The sequence below is a fragment of the Corvus brachyrhynchos genome, unplaced genomic scaffold, assembly GCF_000691975.1.
Source record: "Corvus brachyrhynchos isolate BGI_N302 unplaced genomic scaffold, ASM69197v1 scaffold115, whole genome shotgun sequence".
Classification (NCBI taxonomy): Eukaryota; Metazoa; Chordata; class Aves; order Passeriformes; family Corvidae; genus Corvus; species Corvus brachyrhynchos.
Window position 1 is genome coordinate 907,590 of NW_008239553.1, and position 18,109 is coordinate 925,698.

Here is an 18,109-nt window from a genome sequence, read left to right on the forward strand (position 1 = left end):
GGCCCCCGGGCCCGCCCAGCCACCCTCCCCATCGCCAGCGGGAGGAGGAGGGTCTGGAGGTTCTGCCGAGCCGGGAAGGGCTCATGGCTGGGAATAGCAGAGGAGTGTGCTTGCAGAGGGAAGCGTGGCAAGGCAGACAGCGGGAGCAAAATGGGGGGAGCAGGGGTGGGCACGGCACTGAGGACAGGAACGGGACGGAAAAGGCAACAGGACCCCTGTGTGGGATTTGGGAGACAAGTGATCACGCGGCTGAAGGAGGGGTTGGGGACATCTCTGTTCCACACAACATCCAAAACCATTGCTGGCCGATGAAAAACTAATGACATCATCATGCACAAAAGTGATCCCACATGCCTGCAGTGTGTTAAAGACCAAAAAATATAGCTTGTGGTAGGTAACAAGGCTGGTTTCACCAAATGATTTTGCATTTTAAAAAACCCCGAAGAAACAAACAGATTAAAAGATTAAATTTCCAGACCAGAGTCGTCAAAAGATTAGACATGTAAGAATGAAGTTTATCATAACCTGGATCCAACAGAGACAGTTCAACTTTTGCTGGTGACATTATCAAACATCTCAGTGCAAGAGTGCAAGTCTAGTGCAGCTCTTACCATTCTCACTCACACTTGGAAGATGTCTACATTCCCACATTTCAATATAGGTTTCATAGATCGGGCACCTAGGAAAATGCGATTGTATGCTCAGTGGTCCCATGTGAAAAGCCTGCTTTTTCAGGGGTTTACATTCTGGATAGTACCCAGCATGTTCTTGGGCACAGCCCTTAGCAGTGGTTCTCTCGGAGGCAGGAAGGCAAGAGGTCTGGAGGGAAGACACAGAGTCCTGCCTACCATGTAGAGGAGGCTGGGGTTTTGACTTCATTATTTGCATGCACTCACCCCCTCACTCCTCCCATATATTCCGTGCCTTTGTGAGGATGTGGGAGAGCAGCAGCTGCTGGTGGATTGTATCAGCATTTCCTCTGCAACTACATTCAATTTACTCTAGGGTTTGGAAAACACTTAGACCATAGGTCAGGAAATGTGTTGACTCCCCTCTTGCAGGGTCTGATGGTCAATTAACATCAGAGAAAATCACCAGGGGCCTGATTTTCCAAGGTGCTAAGCACACTCAGCTCCAGCTGGTGTCATTGCAATCCAGCTTCCCATCTTCACAGGAAGGAAGGCAATGGGCCTTGACGTGCTCCAGGAAGGTAGTGTGATTCAGTGAAAACAATACTGAATCAAGCATCTGCCCCTGGAATTTTATTCCCAATTCTGCCATTTTTTTTTTCCAGGTAAGTAGCTCAAGTCACCTTGACTCAGTCTCCCAACATACACCTTCTTGGGACACACTTCCCAAAGATTATCTGTGGAGTATGTGTATTGTGTATCCACACATCTGCATGGTAGTTTTCTTCTTTTCCTTGTTTTGCTGGAAATAATCTACTTACGGCCAATGCAGTCTGAACTATTTGAAACCAATTGAAGAAATGCATGTTTTCATCACTGAGGAAGAGAAAATTCTGGCACAATTTCAGGGTAGATACAGAAGCTTTACATCTCTTTATTCAGAGTTACTGTAATTGTGCTGGCACCATTCCCAGAGCTGAGCTAAGGTCAGCGAGAAACCTGTAAATTAATAACTGTGGAGCTGATGTGATCTCTATCCAGGAACCATGTTTTACATACATGAAGCTTCATAGGAAAGAAAAGTCATGCTTCAGTTTACCAAGAAAGTTTTAGAATCTTAATATCGACAATTAGCATACCTTGGACCCACCTGGAGACAGTGGACCTGATTCTGATCTCACCTTCACAGGAACTCCACAAAATGTGTTACTCTGGATTAATTATATTGGTGCTACTCAAATGAACAGGAATTGGGTGAAGCCTCCTCTGAAAACCAGGCCTAGATAAACATGCTTTTCCTTTGGGATTCTTATTTTACAAGAAGAGATTTGTCTGTTCTTCTGGTTTTATTCAGCCAAAAGCAACATCCAATCAACCCAGTCTCTTATTAATATTATTGATCAATAGATAATCGCTGTTGCTACTTGCATTACTAACATTTAAGAATTTCATTGTACTACAACTCAGAAACGCAGAACCAGAGGGGACTTTCTGGTCAGAGGAAAGTTTTCTGCTACTGCATATAACCCCATCAGAGTCATTTAGATATGTATCAGTGTCTCCCTCCTTCTGAAAGATTGGTTCAAAGTGTCTCTCTGAAGATAGTTCCCCTTGCAGCCTGAACTCTTACCCTCATTAGCCAGCCCTGTAATCACCCTTTTTCTTGTGAGAATCCTTTTTCTAGCACAACTAACAATTTAATAGAATCATAGAATAGTTTGAGTTGGAAGGGACCTTTTAAAGGTCATCTGGTTCAAGTCGGTAATACAGAACAAGGATATTCATCTCCATTTTATACAAAAAGACAAAAAACTAATCTGAGATTAAGTGGAGAGCTCATACTATGGTACTGCCACCTCTATCCAGACTGCAGTTCTGCTAGAAAATTCTCCCATCTGCTTGTATTGCATGATAAGCAGAACGCTGGCAACTTTGGTAATTCTTCTATTGGTTAAGAACTAGCAGCTACCAGAGCATTTTCAAAAAAAAAATCAACTCAGGTCTGCAGAAACAGCTTTGAAGTCTCGACTGTGGCATTAACCTCATGATTTCATGTGATTGAAGTCACTGTTTTCAGGAGATGATGTAAGAACAGTTTCGACCACAGCAGGTGTTTAGAAGTTCGTCCTCAGAAGCAATGAATGAGGCTGAGAGGGAAAAACAACTGATCCAAAGATCCGGAGGATGACAGGAGTCTGCGAATTGAATTTATTTTGCTGTCACTGCACCTGGCATGAAAAGAAAGGGCAATGAGAGAATCCAGTTAATAAAACATCTTCTCTGATTCAATGAATCTGGGCATTTGTTTTTGCTCCTTTTCAAAGGCTTATGTGAATTCATAAACTGCAATTAGAAAGGAAAGCTTCGTCAGGAAACATATGGCATTTTGTACAAAGCTGTATCTTTTCAAACTGAACTAGACCTGGAAAAACTTTTGATAACAGTTTTTACAGAGTATTTTAACTCACACTGAAAGATGGGCATTCGTAGTTTTGTGTTGCCCTTGCTTCTATAAACAAATAAACCAAACTACTGAGGTCACCAAAATCACACAGAAACCATGTGTGGCCTGTGAAGGTGACCACACACTTCCGAGGTCCTGAGCCAGTGCTCAGTGACAGAACCTCTCTCCTCTCACTGCTGCATGCTCGCTGAAGGAAAGTGAACATCCTCCTTGGAGTGGTAGATTTTTGGGGTACTAGAAGGCAATAAAAGTAGCAAATAACACCTTGTCATGGTGCAGGGTCTCTTAGAGAAAAGGTAAGCTTAAGACAGGCTTCAGTTGTGTTGAGATATCTCACTAGCTTAAACCCCGATTCAACTCTGCTGGGAAGGAAGAACTCTGGTGGAACCCCACTTTCAAACAATACCCAGTGCAGATGCCACACCAGAGGGACCTTTCCTTCCTTTGTACTAATTGCTTTAGAAAAGCAGGTTCTGGTTCATGACCAAGTGATTCTACTCAGGAGTAGTTGCATTACTGTGCAGTCAAGATGATTGATTGGGATGAAAGACACAGTAGCAAAGGTGATATAGGGCACTGTACTAATATTTGAGCCACTGAGCCAGGACTACATAATTCCAGAAGGGCTTATTTCCTATTTCTGCCTTAATTTTAATGAAAAGTTGTAAATAAATAAATTAGTAAATGTAATATTTTTCTCCCTTTACATTTTTACAGGAAAAAGGAAACAAAAGCTTCTTATCTGAAAAAAATACTGAGAGCCAGAAAAGTATGCTTGTACTCCCTTGTTTATATAATTCCTGACTCAAGATGAATCAATGGTAACTTGAAATGCCTGTGTATAAATTATTATTGTTTGGGCCTCTGTTCAAGGCCCTCTACCTTTCTCAGTTTCTTTTGGGTCAAACTATTTCCTGGTTTTGGAAAGCTCAAGAATGCTGTCTGCACACATCTGCTTTTCTAGTGTATGGTATCCTGTCCCATGGTATGGGACAAGTCCAAATCTTCTCTACAGCTGCCAGATGATAATTTTTACCAAAGACATGGTAGGTACAAAACCCAGTGTTGTTACAACTGTAGTACCACTATGGGGCTTCATTCAGTTTAGGGGCATCATCGTGCTTGGTGTGGTAGGAATCCTCTGCAAGAGAAGATCTTGCTGAGAGGCATTAAAAATGGCAGGTTCAAAATCAAAATATAAAAGGAAGAGCACTGGCTGCAGGATTAATGCCCCTGGGACACAGAATGTCTCTTCCTGAGGATATTTATAATCCACACCTGGACCACATTGTTGGTGGTCCTTGCATTTCTTCTGGGATGAATTCCATGGTCAATGATTGAGTTACAACTTTGTTTTCAACATTAAACTAAGGGGAAAATGAATTTATATTGGAAAGGAGTTACGGTCAATGATTCTTTCTCTACAGTTTTTCAGGAGCAACATTTGTTCTTTTTCATTACTTGCTGCAGTGTAAAGGAACCTGTGGCCTCACTGCACTTTTTAGGTTTGTTTTTCCAAGCAGGATTTAGCTGTGATATTCATCTAGTTGTCTTCAGACAGGGGAACCAGCAGCTTTCCAAAGTGTACTTGCTTTTTCTGCCAATGCAAAGCGGCCATAAAATGTTACCAAATCAGAAAGGGGTTGTTATTTTCACTTCCCATCAGTGTAAGTGACAACATAAGATGTGAAGCAGTGGAGAAATTGCGGCTTTAAAAAAAATTAATCAGGTCAAAGCACCAGTTTGCATGCCACTACACCACTAGTTTGCATGCACTTTGCACGGTTCAAAGCTTACTCTGAATGCAACTCATGTACACCAAGGCTTTCAGCCATCACAGCAACAGCACCACTGTGAGCCACGCTACACACAACAGCTCTGGCGAAAGTCCTCAACAAATCCCTGTCCTGCAGGACAGGAAATAAGGTGGCTGGAGCGCAGTCTGCAGATGTGGAGGGAGATCAGCAGGTAGATAAACGGGGCCAGGCACCTCTGCAGACTGGAAAAAACACTGTGCATCCCTGTGCTCACCCATGTAATCCTAGGGCCAGCATGTGTAGCCTGGAAGACACGGTTCCCTGTCCTAACATTCTAAGAGCCAAAGTGCCCCTTTTGCCTCAAGTGCCTTGCCCATCCCCAGGGGTGTTTCAGCTCTACAGTCTGCGAGGTGATCTGTGCTTCCTTCTGGCTCAGCATCAGTGAATGAACTGAGCAAAGGCAAAAATGGTTCTCTGTGCTCTGTCAAAGGAAGCCTTGACCCCTACACATCTGCTTCTGCTGCAGGCAAGCCTGGGGTCGAGTTCAGCAAATGCTGTACAGGCATGAAAAGTGATGCAACACACCACCATACCATACTGGGATTTTCCCTAGGATTTAAGCAGCTCAGGTTGCCTTTTCCACAGATAGCCTCTTTGGAAAGCCTTGAGATTCATCTGTATTTGGGTCATTGCCATGTATAACTTCCTCTAGACTACTAGGAGGAAGTAGTAGTAGAAGGAATCCTATCCTCATAGAGAATGAAGAATGTTTCCCTGTCCCCAAAATGACAGGAGAGACCTGATTTCCAGACACTCTCTTTACAGCCCTGGCTCTGATTTTGCATAATGTGTGCTTAGAGAAAGGACTGTGTACTTACATCCCAGCAGCTAAGTTAGATTAGTGATGAGAAAAGATGGATTATTGGTATGCTTCTCTATGTTTTATGCACTGCCTAGAAATTTCAGTACAATTCAGCTTCATTACCTAACTCAGCATGCTGGCTGAGACCCAGACAGGTGCTCAGGTACTGTTCCCAAGTACTGAAAACCATAAAACACATCCCAGTCCACACAAATCTCACACCCACCTCAAAAGCCTTGCTTGACAGTTTGTTTTCAAGGCTGGATCTGTCAGCAGCCCCATTGTCTGGTGACAATGACAGTCTGGTGACATGGCAGTGAACATGGCATGTTGTCTTCTCCAGGGGACTCCAGTTGTGCTTGTAGACCAGCTCTTTGGCCATGAAAACCTGCACTTTATCACTGCTCTTTGGCCATGAATGCTTGTACTTTTGGCTAAGCACTCCATCCTCTTTTCTTGAAACACCTTAGAAGAGACCCTGGGTTAACCCTTAGAGTGGCTGAATAGAAACTCCTAGTGCCTGAGCTGGGTGGTGTGCATTGGGCTGAGCAAATGCCTTCAGAAGACAACAGAAATTCAGAATGGGAATCCTCCCATGTCCACAAACTACTGCTATCTGTAGGAGCCACAAAGCTCCTGTAGTACTGTGACTCACCTTCATTCACTTCCTACACAGTCTGAGCAAAGACCTTTTGTTCCCAGACTTGCCTACTGTTGTTAGTAACGGAGGTGGACTTCTGAGAAAGTGAAATATGTGTCCCCCCAACAAGTCCTGACACATCACCACTGGCAGAACCCGTCTTCCTTGGAATACACTTGACCACTTCCTATGCCATGCTGTGGATGAACTAACACAGACCATTCCAAGTAATCCTGTGTACCAAACACTGGCAGCTGTCTAATATCTAAGTCATCAGTTGATTCCTCCCTGAAGTAGCAGATCATGTTACAAGTTGAGCTGATGTTAAAAATGTATTTCCTTCTCATGCTCCTCAAAAGCCAGTGGAAACACAAGTGTCTAGGATGCAACTATATATACATTGTTTACTGGTTAACTCCTGGTTTGTGGAAGCAGATTTTCCAGGCGCAGATCACAATTTCCTTTTCTAGAGAATTGGGCAGCTGGACCTATGCCTACAGCTGTTTGCACAGGCCACTTCTTTCTTCTTTGAGATACTCGCATCACAATACATGAGCAACACACACAGCCCTTGGCAACCTGGTGAGTGAAATACAGAGACCTTGGGGGTGTGGGGGAAAAAGGGAGGGAAATAAATAACCACACCATGGGTGTGATCTCAAACCCATTGAAGTTAAAGGAAGTGATTTCAACATGCACCATCTACTCTGCAAAGCGGTGCCAAACTAACTCTAAGCTATTGGGCTTTCCAAAACCTCCACAAAGACCATGTTTATAAATTGGTGTTGTGTTGCTGACAACCGTTGTGATAACTCTTGGTTAATAATCATTAAAATAAAATCCTTGTTCCAGCAGCATGCTTGGCTGCAGCAAGAGCTGTAGGCAGGTACCAGGGACTAGGGCTAATGACAAAGCTCTGGATGGAGAGAGAAAGGAGAGACAGTAAATAAAATGCAGGAATTAGCCTGAGGAATATTTCAACCATGGGTCCTTAAATATCACAGGTAAAGAAATATCTTAGAGTAGGAATTGTCTCCAACTTGGACATAGCAATATCTGAGTACTTTTCATCCAGCAAATTTGTAACACTGTTTATGAAGGAACTTTATATCATTTTTCCTGCTGCAGCATAGTATCTGCTTAAGCCCAACATTTTAAAATACCTTTGCCACATGGAGATGAGGAGGTGACTCAGGACAAACATGCAGACCTCAGCTTGGCCTTTGAATAGGTGCTTCACATTTGTGAAATCAACAGCTACAATATGCTTCTGGAAAAAAACATGCCAGCCCGAGGGCAGATCTGCTTGCACAGTCACTGCACCTGGAATTACAGCCTGTGTTGCCATCCAGACCATCTATAGGTACCAACCATCTACGACCGGAGCAGCTCAAGTAGCCGGGACATCCCTCAGGATGGGATGTGCTGCTTGCTGCTGTACCAAAGCCAGCTGAATGACGTCTCAGAACAAGGTGCAATTTTTGTGTCAACAATGGGATCATTAATATGAGCGTCTGCAGGCTTCAGACCAAATCCCTTTCTTGGAACAATGCAAAGGGAGTTAAGGGGGTATTTTTTGTTGAGCCTAAGGCTGAGCTCCCCTGCTCCAGACTGCAGCACACAGACAGTGGTAAGTGTGTGCGGACAGACAGGACTTTGCTCTCTAAACCAGCCTGGCTCATTGCCCAAGCTTCAAATGCAGCCTGTGAGGGTTCGACTCCAGACAATTTGATGGATACTGTGTGGGTGCTGGAGGCAAGAGAAGCCAAGAAAATGAAATATCTGTCTCTCAGTTGCTCTATTTCCTGAGATATTTAATACAAATCCTTCACTTCTGTAAATACACTTTGCATGCTGCTATAGGTAGGGTGTGGTTCTAAGTGTGATACTATGAGAAAAGCGTGCAATACATAAACCAAAACTGGAGAGTGTTTCATCTACAGGCATCATTCCTTACAAGTAGTAATAATATCCACGTGCTAAATTCATTTATTCCTGCAAACAGGTCATAAATTACATGGCGGCACATTAATCCCCTTTTATCCCATTCTTTGACCTCCTCTGCAATATGCCTATTGAGCCTTTTCTACCTGCACTGCTTTTAACTTTATCAAGTGCCTTAAGCCCTCTGAATTTTGATCATTGAATGCCAACAACTGCAGTGATTAAACTGAAGCCTGAACCATCCCCATTACTAAAAACTCACCACTTGCCTTTTCTGCAAGTCTCATTTCAACAGCATTCCTCTCTTCTTCTCCCTTGGCTGGCTCTGATTGAAAAAAATATGCAGGACCATTTCCCAGGGTTAATTTTTAATAGTATCCTCACTGCTGCAGCAGATGAAGTCATTTATTATCCAGCAGGCAGCATGCTAACATGCTAGGCAATGGCAAATGCTGAAGGAGGTGACTCAGGCATAAGCAATCAGGCGGAGCTGTGCATTCCCACCTGCCGGACGGCTCAGCACAAAGAGCCGAGCACAGCGCTTTAGTTTACCCTACACTTGCATCTTCATCCAGGGACACCTGGATTCCAGCCATGCAGCCAGTGAGGTTTATTTGCTTCACAGTTATGTGCAAAGCATGTACATGAACAGAGGCCAGCCCTCCCTCAGCCTGGGCACTTTTTCCTCTAAGAAAGGTGGTCATCCCTGCTGCAGGAATGTGTCAGCCCAGGCAGTTTGGCCCTAAGTAACACTTTGTGATCTCAGGCAGACTGGAGCTCAGCCTACCCACCTGTAAAACAGGTTTAATGGTAGTTGGCTATTTTTATAGAAAAGCTGGGAGGATTACTTCATGTCTGAAATCTCTAGATGAGAATTGCTTAGTGGCAGAGAGCACTTTAAAAGAACAGCTCAAAATTAGGGCCAGAGCAGGCTGGCAGCCCAGTGAGCAGGTAGAAATGACTACAGAAGCTGCACTGTTCTTGTCTCATTACCCAAGAGCCTCAGAAAGTCTGGGATGCAGATGATTCACAAACCAGAAAGTGCTTTTGAATTACTTATTAAGTAGGATTCATGTTGCTTTTACTGCTCTGGGACACACAAGGTTGGGCTGCAGAATCCCTTTTGCCATCTCCTCAGAGTGCAATGTGGTGGTAATGCAGGGCTCACTCACCCATGTATCTATCACAGCTGTATTTTTGCCTCCACAGAGTAGGCCAAAGGCCACCGAAGAAGTACATGAATCCTCCCTGTATCTGCAGTAAGCTTTGGATCAGACCTCAGTAAGCCAACAGGAACGTGCGGCTAAACATGCTACAACAAGTTCACTGCCATGTGCTGTTCTGCAGGAGAGCTGGTGTGAGTGTACTCCTGAAAACCAGGAAGATCTTGACTAAGGAGGCAGCAGCTTCCTGCTTAGTCCTCTCTGGAGCACACCAGTGCCACTTAAATGGAGAAACAGAGCAGCTCTGAACCCATTCCCTCCCCTGTGCACTATCCCAGAGAAGCCAGAGGGAGGGTATTGTTTTACTCTTAATTCACTTTGTGATCACGTAAGTCCCCCAAATCCCACTGCCAGTAAGCTCCAATGATTAAACAGCTCACTGAAGGGAAACTACAGCTAACACCTTCTACCCCTATCAAAGCATACTGCTAATGAGAACTGGGAAATGGCTCAATGTTAATACAACATCTGTAGATTAACATAAGCTTACCCATGTTATCATAGTCAATGGCTGAAATTCCATCAATCACTTGGATTCATGTAACATTTGTGATCAGCGTTTTCGTACATTAACCTCAGTATTTCCCCAACAACTGTCTGCTGACTGAAAGTGGGAAACACAAAGTCATCAGTCTGAAACCAGAGAAGAAATTTGCAAGGTGTTGCTTTGGGCATCTCAGCTTAGGAATCTTGCAGGAGGTCTGACTTCTAAAATGTTTAGCATTGGCCCCCTGAAAGCCCTCAGAGAGCATCTGGGTGATTTGCATGCGCACACACACACACAGAGTCACACCACTGCTGAGCTCATGAACATCTGCTTGAAAAGTTACCGAGAACATGCAATGGACCTGCACCAGTCCTGCAAGATGCGAGTGACTGCAGGTCCTCTTCTGCTTTTCACCTTCCCTGATGGAGAAGCAGCAGAAGAAAGGGGATGACCAAACTGCATACAAAAAACTCAAGATGCCGTGGTCAACTTTATGGCTTCGGTGTAGGGTCTGTAATATGGAATGGGGTAATTGCCAGCAAGAAGAAAATCGTGTGAAATAGGTGTAGAAATACCCTGGAGAGGTCAACTACATCATGTCGCTGACTGAAGGGATGATTTCTAACCCTGTGCTGCTCTTGAAGGCATTTGTGTGGAAGGACTATGACCTCACCTTTACTAGGGGTCTCTCAGGACAGCCTAGACAGGATAGTGACACCAGAGCATAACCTAACTGCCAAGGAGTCCTTCCAATATTTAACCTGGATCTCACTTGATGTGGGAATACCGCTACCACCACAAGCTCCCAAGGAGCTCTATAATTCAGCATCTCTAGCTCTGACAACGAGCAGCTGTACTGCAGGAGAGCGTCTACCTTTGCTATAAATAACGTCAAGGCTGAGGTCACCCATGGACTTCGTCACGGCAGCAGCGCGTGTTTTAGGTAATCACAGAAAGGGATGAAGGGGGACCTGGAAACACTGCACAAGAGCATCAGGAAGAGGCTGCCATGGAGGAAAACAGCTGTCTGTGATGGAAAGGGACCAGATAAGCAAGCTTTACTAAGGTTGGGTAGGAATAGAACATACACTGGAGTGTCAAGAGCACTAAGAAGCAGAGAGATGCTGGGGAGGCTGGATTCTATCCTCCTCTTCAGTCTGCAGGGTGGTTTTATTTGATGTGAGTACTGCTTCACATCTGCTTTACTTGCTTGCATAGATAGGAACTCATGGCACTCATGGAACTCATGAGGAGATGCTCATGGCATCTCCTTACAGTAGAAGGAAAACCAGAATTTAGTGAGGGCCTTAGCAGAAGAGAAAAAAAGGCTCAGCAGCTTGAGTGTGATGATGAGGAGGGATGCATGGCAGGGATAGAGACAATGTGTGGCCAGTATATTAAAAAACAGTCAAAGGAAAAGGAACCAGTAGTTTAACAGATAAACACAAATGTCCTTAATTCTATCTAGTTCTACCATGTGTGCGTGCCTAAATAATGCTGTGCAACACTGCTTTGAAATTTCTGCAAGAAAGAGATGTAGTTAGCAATTGTTCTTTGATGCTGAGGGGAAGAAAATCAGCATTAGCTGATGAAGAAGAAGAATATTTTAAAAAGAATACCAATAATCTTAGTGTCTTCTCCAGGAGGACATGTGGGATGGTCTGAGATTTCAGTAGAAACTCATCTGGTACAGAGAGGCCTTGAACTACACAGATAAATCTGTTGCACATCAGTGAATGCAGAAATGATATAGAGCACAAGACATCCCTTAGCAACTCATCCTGCTTCCACTCTGGAAATCTGGCTCCTGCCAGCAAAACTGACAGATGACCCAGAGCATGTTAAGTGATCCAAACTGTCCCATAAAAAAACCTGGTAGCGTATCAGTTGCAAAGTGTTCAAACTTTTCTGTAGAGTCTGAAAAAGAAAATCACATGAGGACTAAATATCACAAGGGCTTCTTAACAAAAAACAAGGCTTCTGACTTCCAAAGACCTGAGTTATTGCTGTATGAAGACAAAGGCAAAAGCCCTCTCTCAGAGTGCAGTGATCTGAAGATCAGGCTCCAAGGGAATGATTGACATTCCATTCAGGCTGACAGCTAACAAAAGCTCCTGTACATATGCCAGCAAGCCACTGCCAGGAAAATCAGTGTGGCTCCCAACTTGCAGATTTCTGCATTACCAGGCCTCCTACCCTATGTGACCCTTGCTGATCTACGCTGGCAGGCTCAGCAGAGAGTGGAAGGAGACACAGGACCTCACCAACCCTGGCAACTTTTGATGAGGTGGGGGCATTTCATGAAAGAATCCGTGTCATTTCTAAGTAACTCAGGCTCCAGACACACCACATGATCAGCTACATCTCCCTGAAAAAAGCATGAATAGTCAAAAAGAACATTTGTTGGGGGCTTAAGCTAACACGCACAGGAACAAACGGGACACTGCAGAGGGCAGTGTGCTTCAGATCAGACTGAAACTAGCAAGCAGTTGTTGAAAGCAACACTGCTTGCAAATACTCAGAGGTAAAACCCGTATCTCATCTCTCCCCCTGCTCACTCCACACGGCAAAATCTGAAGTCCAACCATCCCATCATCCACTCAGGTGAGGGCCTCATGTCACCAACTACTGCATACCAGATCTAGGGAGATGTGATCGTTGTTCATTCCCACAGTGTCTCTACAAGGAGGCTGACTAGGAAATAACCAGTCTTTGAATTACATCTCCTCTGTGTGTGTGTGTGTTTGGGTTGTGGGGTTTTAATAGCAAAAAAAGGAATCAGCAGCTGTCTATATTTTTAAACTATGGAACATAGATCTTCCACTTCCAAGCTCTGATTACAAAGCCTTTCATTTCTGCAATTCCAGAGCATCTTCTCTGCAAGTTTCTATTCTCAGTTCAAAATTGACCAAATCCAAATGTAAGCAAAATTTATTTCAGTCAACTGGAATCTTTCCTCTCTCTAGCTTTGGTGGAGCTTGGGCCACGCACCTGACAAGATGCTGCCTTGCTTATTTCAAAACGGAAATCTATGATAAGAAAGATCCTGTCCTGGATCAGATAACCCTCCAGAACTGACGACTTTGCTCTGCCCACCCAGAATCTTCTGCAACATATCAAATGTTGAAAGAAGCCTGAGCACTTTTATTTAGTAGCATTTAATCCAGTATTAATGCCATTATTTTGGGGATTAAAAACAAAGTGGTCCCATTCACTGCTTGGATCATTTGAAGCAATGTGATGTCTTTGGAGATGATATAGAGGAAGATTTTGTTGATTTATTGAGGATTGATTAATTAATTCAGTGTTTTCTTTTGTTAATTGATTACTCCAGGAGATCTTTCCAGTTCAGTGTCCGTCTTAAAAACCCTTTGCAGCCAGGACTGACTGATCTTTTTTTTTTCTCTGTGTGGTCTTTCAGTTGGACTGCTGCTTCCAAGAGTCTTAGGTATCTCCAAGATTCCCATGCCCTTGGGATGACAGTACACACTTGTGACTTTTCACATTTGTGATTTCTCTTGTGCCTACGTCTCTCTTGGTACAACCTGCAGTAAGGATTAGCCCGCTGACTTTTTCCAGTCTCTAGGAGACTGTGTTAAATTATAGTGTTGAACAGTTTTAGCATGGTTCCTTTGAGATGACTTTCATTTATCTCATGGTTTCTTTGTGCTGCAGGAGACTCAGATCTTTCCCAAGTATTTTTATAGTCAGTCACTCACAGTATAAGAATTCATTGTCAAGAGTGAACTCTAGCTTTGCATCTCACATAGATTTATCTGATATGTTAAGAGTTTCTTTTCAAAGGCTTCTTTCCAAGTCATGCTATTGTCAGGGTTTGTAATCTAGCAGTATTTTCTCTATAACCTCACCAGGAAGCCAGAAGAGAATTGTCCATGAGTCGCGAGAATTTTACCTGTGAATTCAGCTAGGCCCCAGGCAGCTCAGAAAGTTGGCCACTGTTTCTCAAGCATTAGTACTAGTGCATGAACAGACTGGGAGAGTGCTTTTAAAATAGAAGGGGGAGCATACACTTCATTCCATCACACAGTTCGAGCTGTGTTACTTGTGGCTCAAATCAGTAGTCAAGGGATTAAGAAACTCTCAGTTTTTCCTTCTCTTTTCAAATCTGTCCCACAGAAGACATCCTTTCCGGCTCCAGAGTAAAGCATACCCTAGACCCACTCCAGATCTACAGATGAGCCTATCCTCAGCACAGGATAGTGACACTGGCCTCTGTGACTCTTTGCACAAACAACAGTTTTCAAAATTGTCCTCCTCTGAGCTAACAAAACTCAGTTTTTATTTTCTCCTAAAGTGATAACTATGAGGGTTTCCCCTCTCTGCCCTTAGCTGATTCCCTTTGCCATTTCTAAATTCACTCACTAACCCAAGGAAGCTGTGTGGCAATGAGTCTGTCCCTCTAAAGAGAATGGGTTTGAAGATGGATTTCGCAAGCTTATTCCATCCTCTGTCTCAGGTAACTCCAAAGTACTTACAGATATGCAGACTTGCTTCACTTAAGAAAAAAAAAAATAGAGGACAGTAAAATAATGGAGACTGTCAGAGAATGCAAGGCAAATTAATTTCAGAATTGGTTCATCTCTTACTGGCATCTTCAGAGTTGCATCAGCTTGCTGAGGAAATGGATTTGTCCTTGTGTTTCTGAGAATCCAGCCTTGTTTCAATTCTTCTGAACACTTCCTTCTTTCCTTCTGACTGCGCTGCAGCTTTGATCCAAGTATCAGATAGGCCCACAAGGCAGATGACTTGCACTGAATTGAACACAAACTTCTACTGACAGGTTCTGCTACCTACATGATGCATGGCACACAAGTGAACAAAACTGGTAAGATCTCAGCTTCTTTCCATGTTATAGTAACAAAGCACCTTGTAATGATAATTTTTTTCTGTTCCATAAGCTGGTTGCCATGGCAAGTTACTTGTGTTACTTTGTCAGATATTACAAGGAAACAATTTGCATTCCCTAGAAATACAGAAATTTTTAAAAGTCAACTGCTTATCAGTTTGTTTTCTGCCATGACACTACTCATCCTCTTAGCTCAGGGAGAGATGAGCAAGAAAACATCCCAGTATGAGAAAAGGACTTGCAAATTTCTTGAGTCTAGTGTATCTGCAGGAGGACTAAATTAAAAAATCATTAAGAATATGGTGCAATGGGGAAGCAAAATTCACAGGGATCTCTGCTTTTCTCAGTATGCTCTCAGAGACATTGTTAAAGGGAGCACAGTGACAGAGCTTTCCTTGCAAACACTTTTCAAGAAAGTTTTGGTTATACAGAAAAAATGCGCATCCAGGAAAATGGACTAGGTTGAGTTCAAAAGCCATGGAAAGAACCAGAAAGCAATCTGCATGATTAAAAGTCAGGTGAACTTGTAGATACGGTGAAGCAACAGGAGACCCAGAACAACAATAGCAACTGACACCACTAATCTACTCTGTGTCTGCTGAGAACTGATAAACCCTCCAGTGTATCAAAAATATATGGTGCGTATCTGGATGTATTTAAGTATGTATCATTGTGAAGCTAAAAAATTACTGTTACCTACTTTGCTGATGATTTTGATGATCACAAGAAGACCTTCTCATGTTCTTTTGAGTTTGAGGGAGAAAGAAAGAATAATTCAACTTGGGTGTTTCTACTAGCACTCACTCAAAAAAATACTCTAATTTTAACAATGTAGCCTTGATCTGTAGCTGATGAGCAAGTTCAGTTGCTCACTAAGCTCTTGGCATAAGTCTGTATGTCACACAGTGGACAGATAAGTTTACATCTTGACATGGGGTGAAAATATCAAGGAGTTAGTTTTGGGTCACAGCACCTACAAAAATCAGTGATGCACAGACTGAATTTAGAGTGTTGGTACAAAAAGTCATGACAGGATAAGCACGTCTATGAGTTATGGCCTTCCAACTGCAAGCTACATACAGTTTGGTGAAAACAATCATGAAAAATTGAAGGTATGGGAATGATGGAATGGCTTTTCAACTCCACTGCAGATTTGGGAGTTTTACTGTGGCAGTAAGAACCTGAGATACTCCCACTTTCCTTTTTATTGCTCTGCATGCCAGTGGACCCAGTATTTGATTAGCCTTCCTTTCCTGTCAAGCAAGGCTTACAACAGTTAGAGCACTGCAAGACAGACCTTTTCCAAGAATTAAACTCAAGTTTAGAGAAAGGAAGGAATAATCTGCTCAGGAAGAAAAATTTTTTACAAACAGAACGGTCTATGACCTCAAAAAGTATAAATCTGTGCTCTGACAAAAGCAATGGAGTTATGTTGCTTTGCCACAGCTGAGGATCTAGTCCCAATATTTTGCTTTTTCATCAAAAAGTAGGAGGGGAAAGAAGACACTTTTAAGCTATTATTACTCTCTGTGTCTTTTCAAGTCTGTGCCATCACCCCTCTGCGATTGTGTGGCTATGACTCACCAATAGGTGATTCTGTCTCTGTCTTCCAGCAGTCTGCAAACAAATAGTCCTCAGGTATCTCACAGCCTGATGTGATCTGGCACTGAAGAATGAGCAAGAGAGGGGCAGTTTCAGTCTCCTCTTCTGGTGTTTCTTGCTTCTTGTAGGTTACTGAGAAGCTCAAGAAGCATGCACCTGATGTTCCCCCATAGCTGTGCCTATTTTACTACCTATTTGGTGCTTGCTCCCTGACAAGTTCTTCTGGGCCACCTAGGTACCGAAAAATACAAGCCCATTTTCAGAGTGCTTCAAAAAGCGAGATTTCTGCATGCTCCAGTACCCTGCCTGCTCGTTAGAAACGGCTAAAACAAGATGAGACAGGTAGCCCGGAGAGGCGGTGCATGGTGCGTGCGTGTGTCTGCCTGTGGAGAAACCCATCACCTTTGTGTGTGCTGCTGCTCTGTCCTCAGCTCGCTCGGGAGAGATGCTGGCTTTCCGTGAGCTGCGGCCCTCGCTTCTGTGGAGAACTGAGAGGTCATTCAGAGTCAGGAGGGCTTGTTAGAAGCAAGGGAACAGTTTCGAGGTAGGTTAAAACTTCAGCTTTTTTTTGGACCTGTCTGTTTGCGTGCTGGTTTTCGGAAAAGTGCTCTGGCAGGTTTGTTTGTGCTGGTGCAACACGTTTCTGAGACCTGAGAAAACCTGCACAACTCTCTCAACGGGTATCCTTAGAACATGTTTAATCTGCTCTTGCTACAAGCTCTGCAGGGCATGAGCTTTCTTTTTATTATGTGTCAAGCATAGTATCTAGAACAATGGTTTTTAGATCGATTTTCAGATTACTAGATACTTTTCTAATGGAAACAATAAATTGTGGAAGTGTGCTTGAAACATATGTCAGAGAGAACAGTGCTTTTCCAGTACCAGGAGTGTGTACTTTATTTGACATCATATTCTGCATCAAACCTTGATTACTTCTGCAAGCTGCTGGATAATACAGTGACTATGCAAACCACTATCCAGTTTCCGAATAGTAATACGGGAATCACAGTGTCCAGTAGTAGAAAATGTGTGGTGTACTGTGACAGAACGGGAAGCACTGCATTGACAGACCCGATTTCAGGACATGAAGCTTGAGTCCATCAATATTTACTAGCTCTGCTTCAGCAGTGCTCCTTGCGGGACCCAAATAAGATCAGACAAGAGCCTTTCAACACGCTCGGACCTTCATCTGAAATTGAAGTAATTCTGCTCAGACAGTGCGTATCTCTGCTGCTAAGCCTAACTGAACTCCATCTGCCTTATACGGAGTCAATTCAGGTATTTTTTCTTTTGTGGCCTTAATTGCACTTGAATAATTTGGAGTCATCTATTTTTCTAGGCATTTCCAAGGGCCAGATAAAAGCACCCTGTGAGCTGAGTTTAGCGCAACGGGTAATCAGGCAGGACCGTGACTGGCAATCAACACTACATTTCAGGGGTCTCTGGTCCTCCTCCCCAGAACGCCTCCGTGGGGCGCCGACAAAGGCAGCGCAGGCCCGGGCAGTCCCGCGAGGAAGGGCGGGCTGCGGGAGCGGCCGCCAGGCCTTCCCCTCACCTCGGGTGCGGGGCGCTCCTGCGGAGGGGCCGCCGCGGGGCGGGCAGCGCAGACGGGTCCCCCGGCGGCGAACACGCGG

General features: G+C 43.8%; 1 protein-coding gene and 1 long non-coding RNA gene across 4 annotated transcripts in view; one reads left to right on the forward strand and one right to left on the reverse strand.

The window, feature by feature from the left end:
• Window positions 1-39: 39 nt before the first annotated feature.
• Window positions 40-16,815, reverse strand: LOC108448515. 2 transcript variants are annotated; one of them, XR_001864409.1, is made up of 4 exons: window positions 16,458-16,815; window positions 15,574-15,616; window positions 14,614-14,817; window positions 40-2,857 (listed from the first exon to the last, which is right to left on the reverse strand). It is a non-coding gene; the product is annotated as an uncharacterized LOC108448515 (long non-coding RNA). The 2 variants fall into 2 exon arrangements; XR_001864410.1 differs by lacking the exon at window positions 15,574-15,616.
• A 106-nt stretch (window positions 16,816-16,921) lies between these two features.
• HRAS (HRas proto-oncogene, GTPase) overlaps window positions 16,922-18,109 on the forward strand; it is a 42,766-nt gene continuing 41,578 nt past the window's right edge. The window contains exon 1 of one of the 2 annotated variants that reach the window (XM_008639363.2): window positions 16,922-17,019. The gene's annotated coding sequence lies outside the window, so the exon portion shown is untranslated. The remainder of the gene's footprint in view (window positions 17,020-18,109) is intronic. The other variant, XM_017741702.1, reaches the window with a different exon arrangement.